The sequence below is a fragment of the Pleuronectes platessa genome, chromosome 18 (genome assembly GCF_947347685.1).
Source record: "Pleuronectes platessa chromosome 18, fPlePla1.1, whole genome shotgun sequence".
NCBI lineage: Eukaryota > Metazoa > Chordata > Actinopteri > Pleuronectiformes > Pleuronectidae > Pleuronectes > Pleuronectes platessa.
This window is the reverse complement of record NC_070643.1, coordinates 22,012,399-22,024,687: the sequence shown is the minus strand read 5'-3', so window position 1 is coordinate 22,024,687 and position 12,289 is coordinate 22,012,399. Positions and strand designations below refer to the sequence as shown.

The 12,289-nt window shown below is 50.0% G+C and overlaps 1 pseudogene; it reads right to left on the bottom strand.

The window, feature by feature from the left end:
* Window positions 1-5,872: 5,872 nt before the first annotated feature.
* On the bottom strand, window positions 5,873-12,153 carry LOC128461456 (neuronal pentraxin-2-like; annotated as a pseudogene).
* Between the last annotated feature and the right edge of the window lie 136 nt (window positions 12,154-12,289).

The window sequence follows — 12,289 nt, the reverse complement described above, 5'->3', positions numbered from 1 at the left end:
GCGTCTCACGGACAACAGCCCAGATCCGTGCCGCACAGCCCGGATCAGCACAGACACACGAACCGGTCGGGACCAGCGGACAAAGGCCTGAGAGCTGCGGCGGTTCCTCCCTCCTCCGGTGCGACGAGCAGACGCGCACGTAACCACACGCACTTGTTTTTATTATTTATTTGTCCTCCTCCATCAACCAATAGGACGCAGGGATGCTGCGGTGCCGTGACGTGGCCCCGCCCCGCAGTGTGTGCGTGCTGAAATCCGTGACTTCGCCTTCTTCATCGTCGTCATCATCGTCATCATCACCGCGGCCTCTTGTCCTATTATGGTCGCAGCCGTTTTTCGGTTAGTTGGTCAGATCAGCTGATGAGAGCGTGTGCGCGTGCGCGGAGTGGGGTCCTGAGGGTCGTGCGAGGATGACAACGCCCCCCCCCCCCCTCCCTCCCTCTCTCCCCCCTGCTCATGGTGTCCTCCTCGCCTTCCCATGATGCATCTCGCCAGCGACCTTGACAGGAGCTGATGCTGCGGATGCTGATGCAACGTCTCCAGGGCAACGGGTCACGCGGCTAAGAGGGGGCTCGCGAGGAGAAATAAAAACTCTCCAAACCTCGAACTGGGAAAATGGTTTCACACCAGTTTCAAACCAGTTTCACACCAGTTTCACACCAGTTTCACACCAGTTTAAAATCTGTTTCACATCGGTTTCACATCGGTTTCACATTAGTTTCACTAATAACGATCCTTCCCACACTGCAGCTCCTCGGTCTCGTGACTCACAGTGATGAGAGTCAGCTGATGGTAGATGACGTCACAAAGGTTTAAGTTAAATTGCTGATGTGATGTAAATCTGTTAATTTATTTCTGTTAAAACCAACAACAGCAGTTTGAAACTCAGAGACTGAAACTCAAACACATTCGGTTTACAAGGAAAACAAATTAATACAAATCATAAAGTTCCTCATTTGAAAAGTTTGTTTAATCTTGTTTCTTAAAAAATGACAAAGATGAACAAACATGGACACAAAACACAAACATCACACAAACAAGAGTCTCACATCCACACAGCAGTGAAGGAAGTCACGAGACTGAACTGGTAAAACTTCCAGTTTGATCATTTTAAGGACGTATTTTAAAACAGCCGAATTGACCTTATGACGTCACTGACCAGTGACATCACTTCCTTAATTTCCTCAGAGTCAAGAGTTTAATCAAAAACACAGGAAACGTTCAGAATCAGCGGTTTTCCTCATGTGGCCCGTTTCCTGATCTAAGAGTTATTCAGTGACATTAAACCATCGAGTTATTATGGAACAAGTTTCACACAGGAACCTTAAGAGGAACCTTCAGAACCTTAAGAACCTTTAGAACCCTGTTAGAACCTTCAGAACCTTCAGTCTGTGACAGGAACATGGTCCATGGATTTAAACTGCTGGCTAGCACGCAATGCATGTTGGGAAACAGATTTGACGCCCTAGACGAGGCAACACGGACACCTGCTGGACACATGGAGCAGGTGCAGTGTAGGGACCCGGTGTGAAATAGTATATTATTAATAATAATAATAATGATAATGATAATAATAATATGGATTTGTTATTGACGCTGCTTCTCTTGTTTCTTTCTATTTTCATCTCTTTATAACTTCTTGTGACTCTGTTTTAATATCTGACACATAATGTTCAAGAAACTAAAATCAGTTCATCAAAGAAACAAGATGTTAAGAGACATAAACTGAACTACAGTGATAATTAATATCATTATTTTAATATAAATATCATCAGAAACAGACTCTTTATTAAACTTAACTTCTCAAAAGTAGAGAAATGTAATATTTTCATCATATTTTCACCAGCATCATGATTCACAGGTCATCTCATGAGCCTTGTTTGTCTCTGACCCCCCCCACCCCCCTCCTCCTCATGAGCCTTGTTTGTCTCTGCCCCCCCCCCCCCCCCCCACCCCCCCCCTCCTCCTCTTCTTCACTGTGGTCCCCCCTCCACTAGAGAGCCCTCCCCCCCCCCCCTCCCTCCCCCCCTCCCTCCTCCTCAGGTCAAACCACCTCCGGCCCTGGTCCTGTTCCAACACTAACTGTCACAGAATGTTGTTTCTCTGTCTCTTGAGTTTTTCTCCTTCTCCTCCTGAATCTGAGAGTCGTGAACAAACTGATCCTGATGCAGTTCAGAGTCGTGAACAAACTGATCCTGATGCAGTTCAGAGTCGTGAACAAACTGATCCTGATGCAGTTCAGAGTCGTGAACAAACTGATCCTGATGCAGTTCAGAGTCGTGAACAAACTGATCCTGATGCAGTTCAGAGTCGTGAACAAACTGATCCTGATGCAGTTCAGAGTCGTGAACAAACTGATCCTGATGCAGTTCAGAGTCGTGAACAAACTGATCCTGATGCAGTTCAGAGCCGTGAGAGAGACGAACCTCACTCGACCCGAGCGTTTCATTCAGGTCTCAGATCTATTCTTAACTTCAGCCGCTGTGTTGAAATGTGTCTGATATTTCAGGAGCATCTCAAATGTTTACAGCTGCACAGACGAGACTCGAGGGAGATAAACACACGTAGCTCAGATGGATTCATACGTAAAAGACAGATGGTATGTGTTTTGATTACTGAATAATGAATGACAAATATGAAATAAAAGTAATTACAATGAGTTTAGGGAATAAATTAAATTAGAGAAGGAGAGTCCAGTGTTTGTGTGTGTGAGTGTGTGTGTGTTTGAGTGTGTGTGTGTGTGTATATGTATATGTTTACCTAATCGTCCTCGGTCCTGACTGTGGCCACAGCGCCCCCCGGTGTCCTGCAGTGGAACTTCTAATCTGCTTCAGGCTCCTCGTGACCTTCTCAGAAATCCAGAACCAGCGATTTGAAATATTCCAGCTGTGAAAACGACCGTTTCTCATCATGAAGTAGGTTTTTAAATGTTAAAGGTTAAAAATGTCATCATACTTCAAAACAAAACTGAAACTATATTTAAATGTTGATAAGTTTTATCCATAAAGGTTAATTAAACTGGGTGTGATTGAATTAAGCTGCTAATTATCATGGATTATGCATAGTTTGAATTAACATTAACATATTGTGTCAATTAAAGTCAAACATGTTAATGCTATTTCCAGAAAGAAACCGTCATTATTGTTATTTTATCAATGCGTTGATGGAGAATCAACAATCCAACATGTTGTGTCCTGAAATGGAACATTTTCACTTTAAGTGTATTTTATATTAACACAAAAACACTCAATCCAGGAACGTACGAGTGCAGCTGGATTCTGATGTTTGACACCTGATGACTGCATTTCCCATAATTTAGTGTGACCCAGTGACTGTGAACAAAGATGGCCGACATGGCTCCACTCTACGGAAAACAAAGCCAAAGTATCTCGAGCTTCATCAGTGACTCACACACATCATTTTTTCAAATTGAACTAATATCACTGCTATTTCAAATTCATCATAAATCACAAAAGAATCATTAAAAGAAATGAGTTTGAAGTCTGGTTTGAATTCACAAAATATTTCAAATAGTTTTATTCAAAATCCCGACACAGGCCTATTTACAAATATTTGACAGCGTTTATAGTGCATATTTCTCCTCTTTCAAGTTTCATATTTAAGTTTATAGTTTTGGCTTACACACGAGGGAGACTGTTGACCGGACACACTGTAATAATACTTTGTATATTTACAGCCAAAAAGACACCAGAATAAAACGTTACAGAGAAATCTACACACAACGAACAGCGAAGGCGACAATAAGCGAGAGTCAGCGTACACGCTCTACAGGGAGCGGGCGTGTGCACACGGGAATCGAACGTCACATGCGTTTGGCCCACTGTCGCGATGGAGGGGGGGGGGGGAACAGGAGCACGGTTTCAAGGTGCCGCTCGTCTTGGCAGTTTACAGTCGAAGGAACATTCTGTGGATATTTACAGCTGTGGAGGGATCGGGGGGGGATCGGGGGGGGGGGGGGGGCGCCGTGGTCCTGATGCTGGGAGATATCTCCTGTCACCATGGAAACAGCAGAGTCCTCTGTTTGCTGACAGACGTGCAGGATGAGTTTAACTCGGGGGGGGGGGGGGGGGGGGGGGGGGAGCGCAGGGTTAAATCTGATTATTTACAGTTTGAGAAATATGATAATAAAATCCTTTCCTGTCAATCTGGTTAAATTCACATGTAGAAAAACCTCTGGTTATAAAAGTGTGAAAGTGCAGCTGAGCCGGAGATCAACAGAGTGTGTGTGTGTGTGTGTGTGTGTGTCAGTGTGTGTGTGTCAGTGTGTGGGTGTGTGTGTCAGTGTGGGTGTGTGTGTCAGTGTGTGTGTGTGTGTCAGTGTGTGTGTGTCAGTGTGTGGGTGTGTGTGTCAGTGTGTGGGTGTGTGTCAGTGTGTGTCTGTGTGTCAGTGTGTGGGTGTCAGTGTGTGGGTGTGTGTCAGTGTGTGTGTGTGTGTCAGTGTGTGGGTGTCAGTGTGTGTGTGTCAGTGTGTGGGTGTCAGTGTGTGGGTGTCAGTGTGTGTGTGTGTCAGTGTGTGGGTGTGTGTGTGTGTGGGTGTCAGTGTGTGGGTGTCAGTGTGTGTGTGTGTCAGTGTGTGTGTGTGTGTGGGTGTGTGTGTCAGTGTGTGGGTGTGTGCTCTGAGCTGGTTGGAAATAGGCAGGATCAGATCGGCTGTTCACAGGTAAATCCTGCTGTAAGCCACCGGCTGCAGAGGAGACGTGACCGCGGGGACACGTTGAGGGACACGTTGAGGGACATGTTGAGGGACACGTTGAGGGACAGGTTGAGGGACACGTAGAGGGACACGTTGAGGGACAGGTTGAGGGGACACGTTGAGGGACAGGTTGAAGGACACGTAGAGGGACACGTTGAGGGACATGTTGAGGGACACGTTGAGGGACAGGTTGAGGGACACGTTGAGGGACACGTTGAGGGACAGGTTGAGGGACACGTTGAGGGACATGTTGAGGGACAGGTTGAGGGACACGTTGAGGGACATGTTGAGGGACATGTTGAGGGACATGTTGAGGGACACGTTGAGGGACAGGTTGAGGGACACGTTGAGGGACACGTTGAGGGACGCGTTGAGGGACAGGTTGAGGGACAGGTTGAGGGACACGTTGAGGGACAGGTTGAGGGACACGTTGAGGGACATGTTGAGGGACACGTTGAGGGACGGTGGAGCTGCGTCCCAGCGTCATGTGACATTGACCTGCGCTGCTCTTGTGTAAAAGCCGTCTGACTCGTTCCTCAGGGAACACACACAAACTTAAAATGCAGTTTACAGTTATGAAGAATATGTTGATTTTTATATATAGAGATCTTTTTTTTCCCTGTAAATACAAATTTCATTCCTACAAAAAGAGTTTTTTCAATATGAAATACTAATAGAAAATATCAATATGCAAAAATCCCCATGGTAAGGTTCTGCGTCAGCTCGATTCCTGCGTCTCCCCGACATCGAGCAGACGAGAGACTTCAGAGCTTGAATCCTCTTCAGGTCCGTGATGTTCGGATTGTTCCCTCACCAGAGGAAACAAGGTGGCGCCAGTGAGCAACCTTTGGACGGATGGAGGAGGGAGATCCTGGTATGTGTTTGAGATCCCTCAGAGCAGGCGCTCTGGTGAAGCCTGCTGAGGGGGGAGGGAGAGCGAGGGGGGGAGGGGGGGCGAAGGCAGGAAGATCGGAACAGGAATGGCAAAAAGAAAACGTGTAGAAAACGGCTCCTCGCTCGGCCCGACCTCGTGTCTATGAGCGGTGAACAATCCCACCATCTTTGATCCGAGACAAAATCGTATTCGTTCCCACTTTCAGCCGTTTCCCGACTCGGGCGTGTGATCGTGATCTGCGCGCGGGGGTCCAGTGGCGGCCCCTAGTGGCAGGGCTCGAACGGGAGCTCGGTGAGTCCCCCGTGGAGCTCCACGGACTCCTCTGACCAGGACATGACGTCCCCGACCAGGTGTCCCCCGCAGGTCGCCTGGCTGTGGATCTCTCCGGACGTCAGGACTCGGGACCAGAACTGCAGATCGGACACTTCGCCCATGAAGGACTGGGTGACGTCGAAGCGTCCTCCCACCGTGTCCTGAGGACAGACAGCTTGTTAGATTACAGACGGGACGAGAGGAAGAGGAAACAAACATGTCTACTTATCACTGAGGCTCATCTCAACAGATCTGGTTTGACCTGGATCCACTTCCTGTCTCTCGTCTCCTACCTGCTCCTGCCCCACGATGAAGACGCCTCCTGGTTTGATGGAGTGCCAGGCCGACAGGTTCTGACCCGAGCCCTTCTTCACCCCGTCCTGGTACGCCTCCCAGGCTCCTTCACGGGTCGACCACGTCACGCACACGTGATTGCCACTTCCCGTCCGTCATGGTCACGGGCAGCGTCACCGCCTGCACACGGGGGGGGGGGGGGGGGGGGGGGGGGGGGAGAACTGGTGATGTCAGATCTCAGACATTTAATCAGAGATAAACATCCACACACACTTGTGTTTGATCCTCGTCACCTCCAGTACAGAAACGGAACAGACTGAATCTGAGGATCATTTAACTGTGTCACCGATCAGTCGGCTGACTCCAGGTCTGTGACCGTTTAGGACCGGTTCATTACGTCATCAGATTAATTGGTTTGTTTGTTGAGCTCCGTGCTCAGAGCTCAGGAGGAAGACAAGTATCAGTCTGACGCTCGGGAGGAAGAAGGTATCAGCCTTTCAGAGAACCTCAGATTAACAGCTCAATAGAATAATTAAATAATTTGTGTGTCAATCTGTGTTCAGGTTAAAGTGTGATTAAATATCAGGAGCACAGATGAATCCAGTACAATGTGAAACGGGTTTCTCTCAGAGGTCGAAGGTCAAGTTGGGTTTTATTACATCTCAGTGAAAAGTGGATCAAATATAAATAAATCAAGTGTCAGTCTGGTTCCTCCGAGAGCAAAACACGGTTCACAGTTAACGTAAGAAGTTTGTTTCAGTCTGAAGAGCTCACCGTGACCTTTGACCTCTGACCTTTAGACCCTACTCATGTCCCCTGTGGGTCCAAGTGGATGTTGGTTGAAACATTTGGTGGATTTCCTGAAGCCGTTCCTCAGATATCGTGTTCACAAGTTAAAACCTGGAAATCGAACCCCCGGCGTTTACCTTGTCGTTGACGAGCAGCTCCATCGGGTTGCTGCCCCACTCGATCAGCACCAGCTCGTTGGCCTGTCCCGGCACGGCGTAGGAGAACGGCGTGCCGAGGCCCGGCCCCGCCCCCGCCTTCAGCCACAGGCAGACGGTCAGCGCGAAGACCTCGTTGACCACGGCGCGCTTCATCCGGCCGTACATGTAGTTGGTCCTCATGGGGAACTCCAGCCGGAAGGCGCTGGGGCTCTTCAGCTTCTTGTGGTCGCTCTGGTGGATCTGGCCGAGCACCGCCTCCAGCTTGCTGTGGCCGGCGCCGCGCAGACCCGTCTCCTTGATGCTGGACGGCAGGCGGCGGGGGTGATGGTCGCTGTCGTGGCGGGTGTCGTGGTGGGGGGGGCCGCGGTGCTTGTCGTGATGGTCGTCGTGGTGGTCGTCGGGGTGACCGGGCTCATGGTGGTAGTCGTGGTGGTCATCGTGGTCGTCATGGTGGTCGTCGTAGTGGTCGCCATGATGGTCGTTGTGGTGGTCGCCATGGTGGTCATCGTGATGGTCGTCGTGATGGTCGTCATGGTGATCGTTGTGGCGGTCATCATGGTGGTCACCGCGACGGCTGTCATAGCGCCCGTGATGGCGGCCGCGGTGCGAGTCGTAGTGGTGATCGTAGCTGTGGTCACGATGGCGGCTGTGGTGACCGCTGTGGGGGGTGTACCGGCTGCTGCCGTGGTGGCTGCTGTGATGGCTGTCGTGGCGGCTGTTGTGGTAACCACCCCGATGGTGGTCATCGTGGTGGTCGTCAGGGCGGCTGCTGCCACGGTGGTCGTCGTGATGGTCGTCGTGGTGGTCGTCAGGGTGGGGGGTGCCGGCGTGGTCGTCGTGGTGGTCGTCGTGGCCCATCGTAGTCGTGGTGGTCCCGGTGGTAGCCGTGCAGCTGCTCCTCCAGGGCGGTGATCTTCCTCTGCAGCAGTTCCCTCAGGGAGCTGGAGTACGAGCTGGACGAGTTCCTCGCCTGCGGACAACAGACAAGACACATGTCTAACCAGGAGGCACCAGAGTATAGAGATCATAACCACATCCTGATTGTGGCGTTAATTTCATCTTCATAATGTCGTAGTGTTGGGGCCGAAGTTCTTAGAACAAAGACTAATAAAACGGGGCCTTCAGGACATTCCTAAGCCAGACTAAGAGCAGCCTCTCCCCTCAGCGTTTGGGTTAGGGACCCCACTGAAACTTGAGATGCCCACTGATGTCCAGGCCCGCCCACTGAGGTCAAAACCCTGACATTCCATTGGCTGATAGCCAAATCTAGCCCAGGGGCCACACCTCAAGTGGGCAGCACCTAGAAGGTAGATAAAAGAAGCTTTATCTTTTATTTTGAAAGACAATTCTTGTTACTTTAACCTGAAAAGATCGGCAACAGGAAGTCACTCGCGGGCAGAGACCACAGACTTTCCTTTCCACGATCCCCAAACGGCTCAAAACACCAGTTCATTCCTGCAGAAGGACGAAGCTTTATTCCGTCAAAGAGCACAAGAAGAATTCGCTCTTTTCCGGCCGGCGCGACTCCCGTTGCAACCAACGACTTAGTGTGGAGCACAGCTTGAGCGGCCACGACATACTTCACTTGTTTCCCGGAATACGCCGATCGTGCAGGTATCCTGAGGCTCAACAAACGAGTAGGAGGGTTTATTGTCTGGGCAGAGACTAGTTTTAATACTTAGTGTGTCATTTATTTGAGGGTATGTTTGTTTAAAGACCTCCGTGTCTATTTTCTGCCCGTGAAAAACGCGGTGAAACGAGCCACCACTTCCAGTTCCTTTGTTTACCGTGTAGACTGTATTTAAAGTGCACCGTTATCGTCCCATTTTCCGTTTCTGGCTCGTTTTGAGCTTTTCTGATCACTCCTGGCATGCTTACCTTTCTCTCTCTCTCTCTCTCTCTCTCTCTCTCTCTCTCTCTCTCTCTCTCTCTCTCTCTCTCTCTCTCTCTCTCTCTCTCTCTCTCTCCCTACCTGCAGTCACACATTTCACATTACATAGTAAAATCTAGACTAAGAGAGCCTGAACGCACCTCGACGCCAAAACCACGAGACAAGAATCTCTTTGTCTGAAAACGCCCATGGACGCTGCCCTGGGCGAAGGCAACCTCTATATATATTGTGCGTTTGACGCCAGGCTTCATTATTGGCGTGTGAATGTCTCTGGATTTCTAGAGTCCGTCCTGACCTGTAAGACTTTTGTGTAAAAAACTTTAACTAAACAAGCTAGTTTTGGGTCCGCGGAGAATTCTTCCTTCAGCATCAACTTCACCTTCATCGACCTCTCGGCTGCTCAGAATACACGATAATAACAAAGAAGGTTTCAGCATCATCATCATCTTCATCATCATGTTAATACAATAATTTACACGTTTCTCTTCTTCGCCAACAAATCCTGAAACTTAAACTCGTTCAACTCGTTTTTTTTTTACAACGAATTTCTTAAAGTTTTATGGCAGAACTTGATATTTACAGGTGAGAAATAAAAAACAATAACAAAAATAATATTTTAAAGAAAAGGTGCAAAAATCATTTAAAGGATTACTTTCTCTCACACTGATGAAGAATCCTATTTAATGCTAAAGTACAGAATCTCCCTGTGACGTTCGAGGATCATAGAAAAGATGATGGACACTTTTTATCTTGAACTTTCAACAAACAGTTTTCATCAGAGTTGATTAAATCATCAGGAAACATAAAAGCTGAACTTTATATCAAACTGGTCTTGATGAAGTAGGTAACTGGAAAGACGATGAAGACCATGTGACAGTGCTGAGAGCTCAGGGAAGAGGGCGGAGCTTGAGCTGGTGATCAAGAACCAGACTGAACGAGATGATTTACAGAGAAACGAAGAAGAACTCGTCTGATTTTAAATTGGCAGGGGAACAGCCTCAGCCCATCCCTTCCATCCCTCCTCCTCCATCCGCTCCCCTGCTCACCCTCCTCTTCCTCACCGGCAAATCCGGCTTTGTTCCATGCCAGCACACGCCACGATTAATAACCGCGTCAGGCAGGATGAAGCTAATTGAAGGTGAAGCTGGCTAGCGGCCTGCAGCGCGTGGCCAGAGGCCGGCGGCAGAGACGTCCTGTGTGTGGGGGGGGGCGGTGGAGGTGAACAAATCCGAGGGGATTTTTGGCAACACTTTCCCCCCGAGTGTCGCCTGAGTCCACCTGCGCCCATAATGAGCCGTTCACAGGCCGGCGGGCAGCGGGGGTGTGTGTGTGGGGGGGGTTAGTCACACTATGTTGGAACAGCAGAATGGGTTTTTACTCAGCTGCTGGAACACAGTTTAGAAAGTGTCGCACACGATGTCACCGGCTGTTTGAGGCGTCAACACAACGACACAAGTGAACAAACAACTTCACAGGCAGAAGTTTCCAGGAAGCAGCTTCCAGGTCTGCAGGTTCAAACTAAAACCAGTGGTTTGTCCTGTGGAACCACTGGTTTAGATTGAGATAGTGAATATGTTAGTGTAGTAACAGCAGCTGGTCACGACTAGGACCTGAGTGCCTTGGATTTCCTTCTGTATAAAGATGAGCTGCTGTTATTGTTGTTTATATTTCTTCTATTTCTCTTTTTAATATTAATGACGATGAAGATCTTGACTTTGGGATTCGTTCTGATGATGTCACCGGCCGGTCCTCGTCCTCTGAGCTGGTCTCACTCTGGGGACGGGAGTTGTTTGAGGTCGGGGGGGAACGAGGCCTAATCAACTTACAGCAGCTTCCTGTTTGAGCTTTGGCCAGTGACACTCAGGGGAGAGAACGAGAGCGTTTCCTGGACGTCACGAGCGCGTGAGAAACAAAACCGTCAAAATAAAAGCAATCAAAATGTATTTAATGTTAAACTATACGTAAAAACAGGCTTTTATTTTGAAGTTGAACTCGAACCCGAGTCCAGCGTCTTAATGAATCACGTCCGTCTTACAGCGTTTTGGCAGAACACCTCGTGGCAGCTGAGTCGGCGGCGGAGCTCACGACCTTCAGTGACGCAGGATCTGACCTCAATTAAGTCAAACCTTTGATTGGCTTCCGCCGCCGCCGCCCGGCAGCTTGTTCAGATCTGTGTTTGCAGACACAAGCTTCTTAACATGTTTGTGTGGTGGAGACGGAGTTCACAGCAAGAATCTGTGTTTTCCCATTGGAAACATTAAAGTGATATTTGTTATATGATATGACTCCTCCCACTCACCTGCAGGTTCTCCAGTCGCTCCTTCAGCGTCTGCAGCGTCTTGCCCGTCTGCTCGGGGGAGAAGGAGCTGGGTGGGCCCTTCCGGTGGTGGGGGTCCGGCCGGTGGCTGCCGTGGGAGTAGTGGTGGTCGCTGCCGTGGTAGGAGGACGGGCCGTGGTGCGACGTGGACGGGTGGTGGCTGCCGTGAGTCCCCCGGTGGTCATCGTGGTCGCCTTCGTGGTGGTTGTCGCGGTGGTTGTCGTGATTTGTGTCGTGGTGTGTGTCGTGATTGGTGTCGTGGTGATTGTCGTGATTGATGTCGTGGTGGGTGTCGTGGTTATTGTGGTGGCGGGTGTCATGGTGCCCCCCGCTGTGGTGACCCCCCCCGAAGCCCTCGCACAAGGTGAGCTTGGCGGTCAGCTCCCTGATGGTCTCCCGCTGGTCCAGGATCGTCTCCTTCTGCCTCACCAGGCTTTCTCGCAGATGTAAGATGGTGGCTTTGGCCTCGTCTGACATCATCCCTCGCCAGGGGCCGCCGCTGTGCCCGGTGGTGTGGCCGTTGGTGCTCGGTCCGTGGGGCACGGCGGGCGGCGAGTAGCAGCTGGGGTCGGCTTCTGGTGGAATCGGGGTGCAAACAAACTTGGGGCTCATGCCGTAGCTGTATTCTATCCCAGGCAAACTGGCCGTCGCTGCCGCGCAGGACAGGAAGTAGTAGAAGACGAGAGGACGCAGGGGGACGAGCGGGAGGACAAGGTCCAGAGAGGCTCCGACCCATCGGTGCCTGGTGGACATGAGCCTCAGAGGACTGACGTCTCTGGCCATGTTGGGTCTGAGCGGTTCCCTGACAAACGAGAGTCCTTACAGCCGCTGAGACCAACACCATGTGAGGAGCTCATCGGAGTGGAAGGTGTCGGGGAAGAGCATGTCAACAATCACAGGTCACAGCTCCTCAGACAGA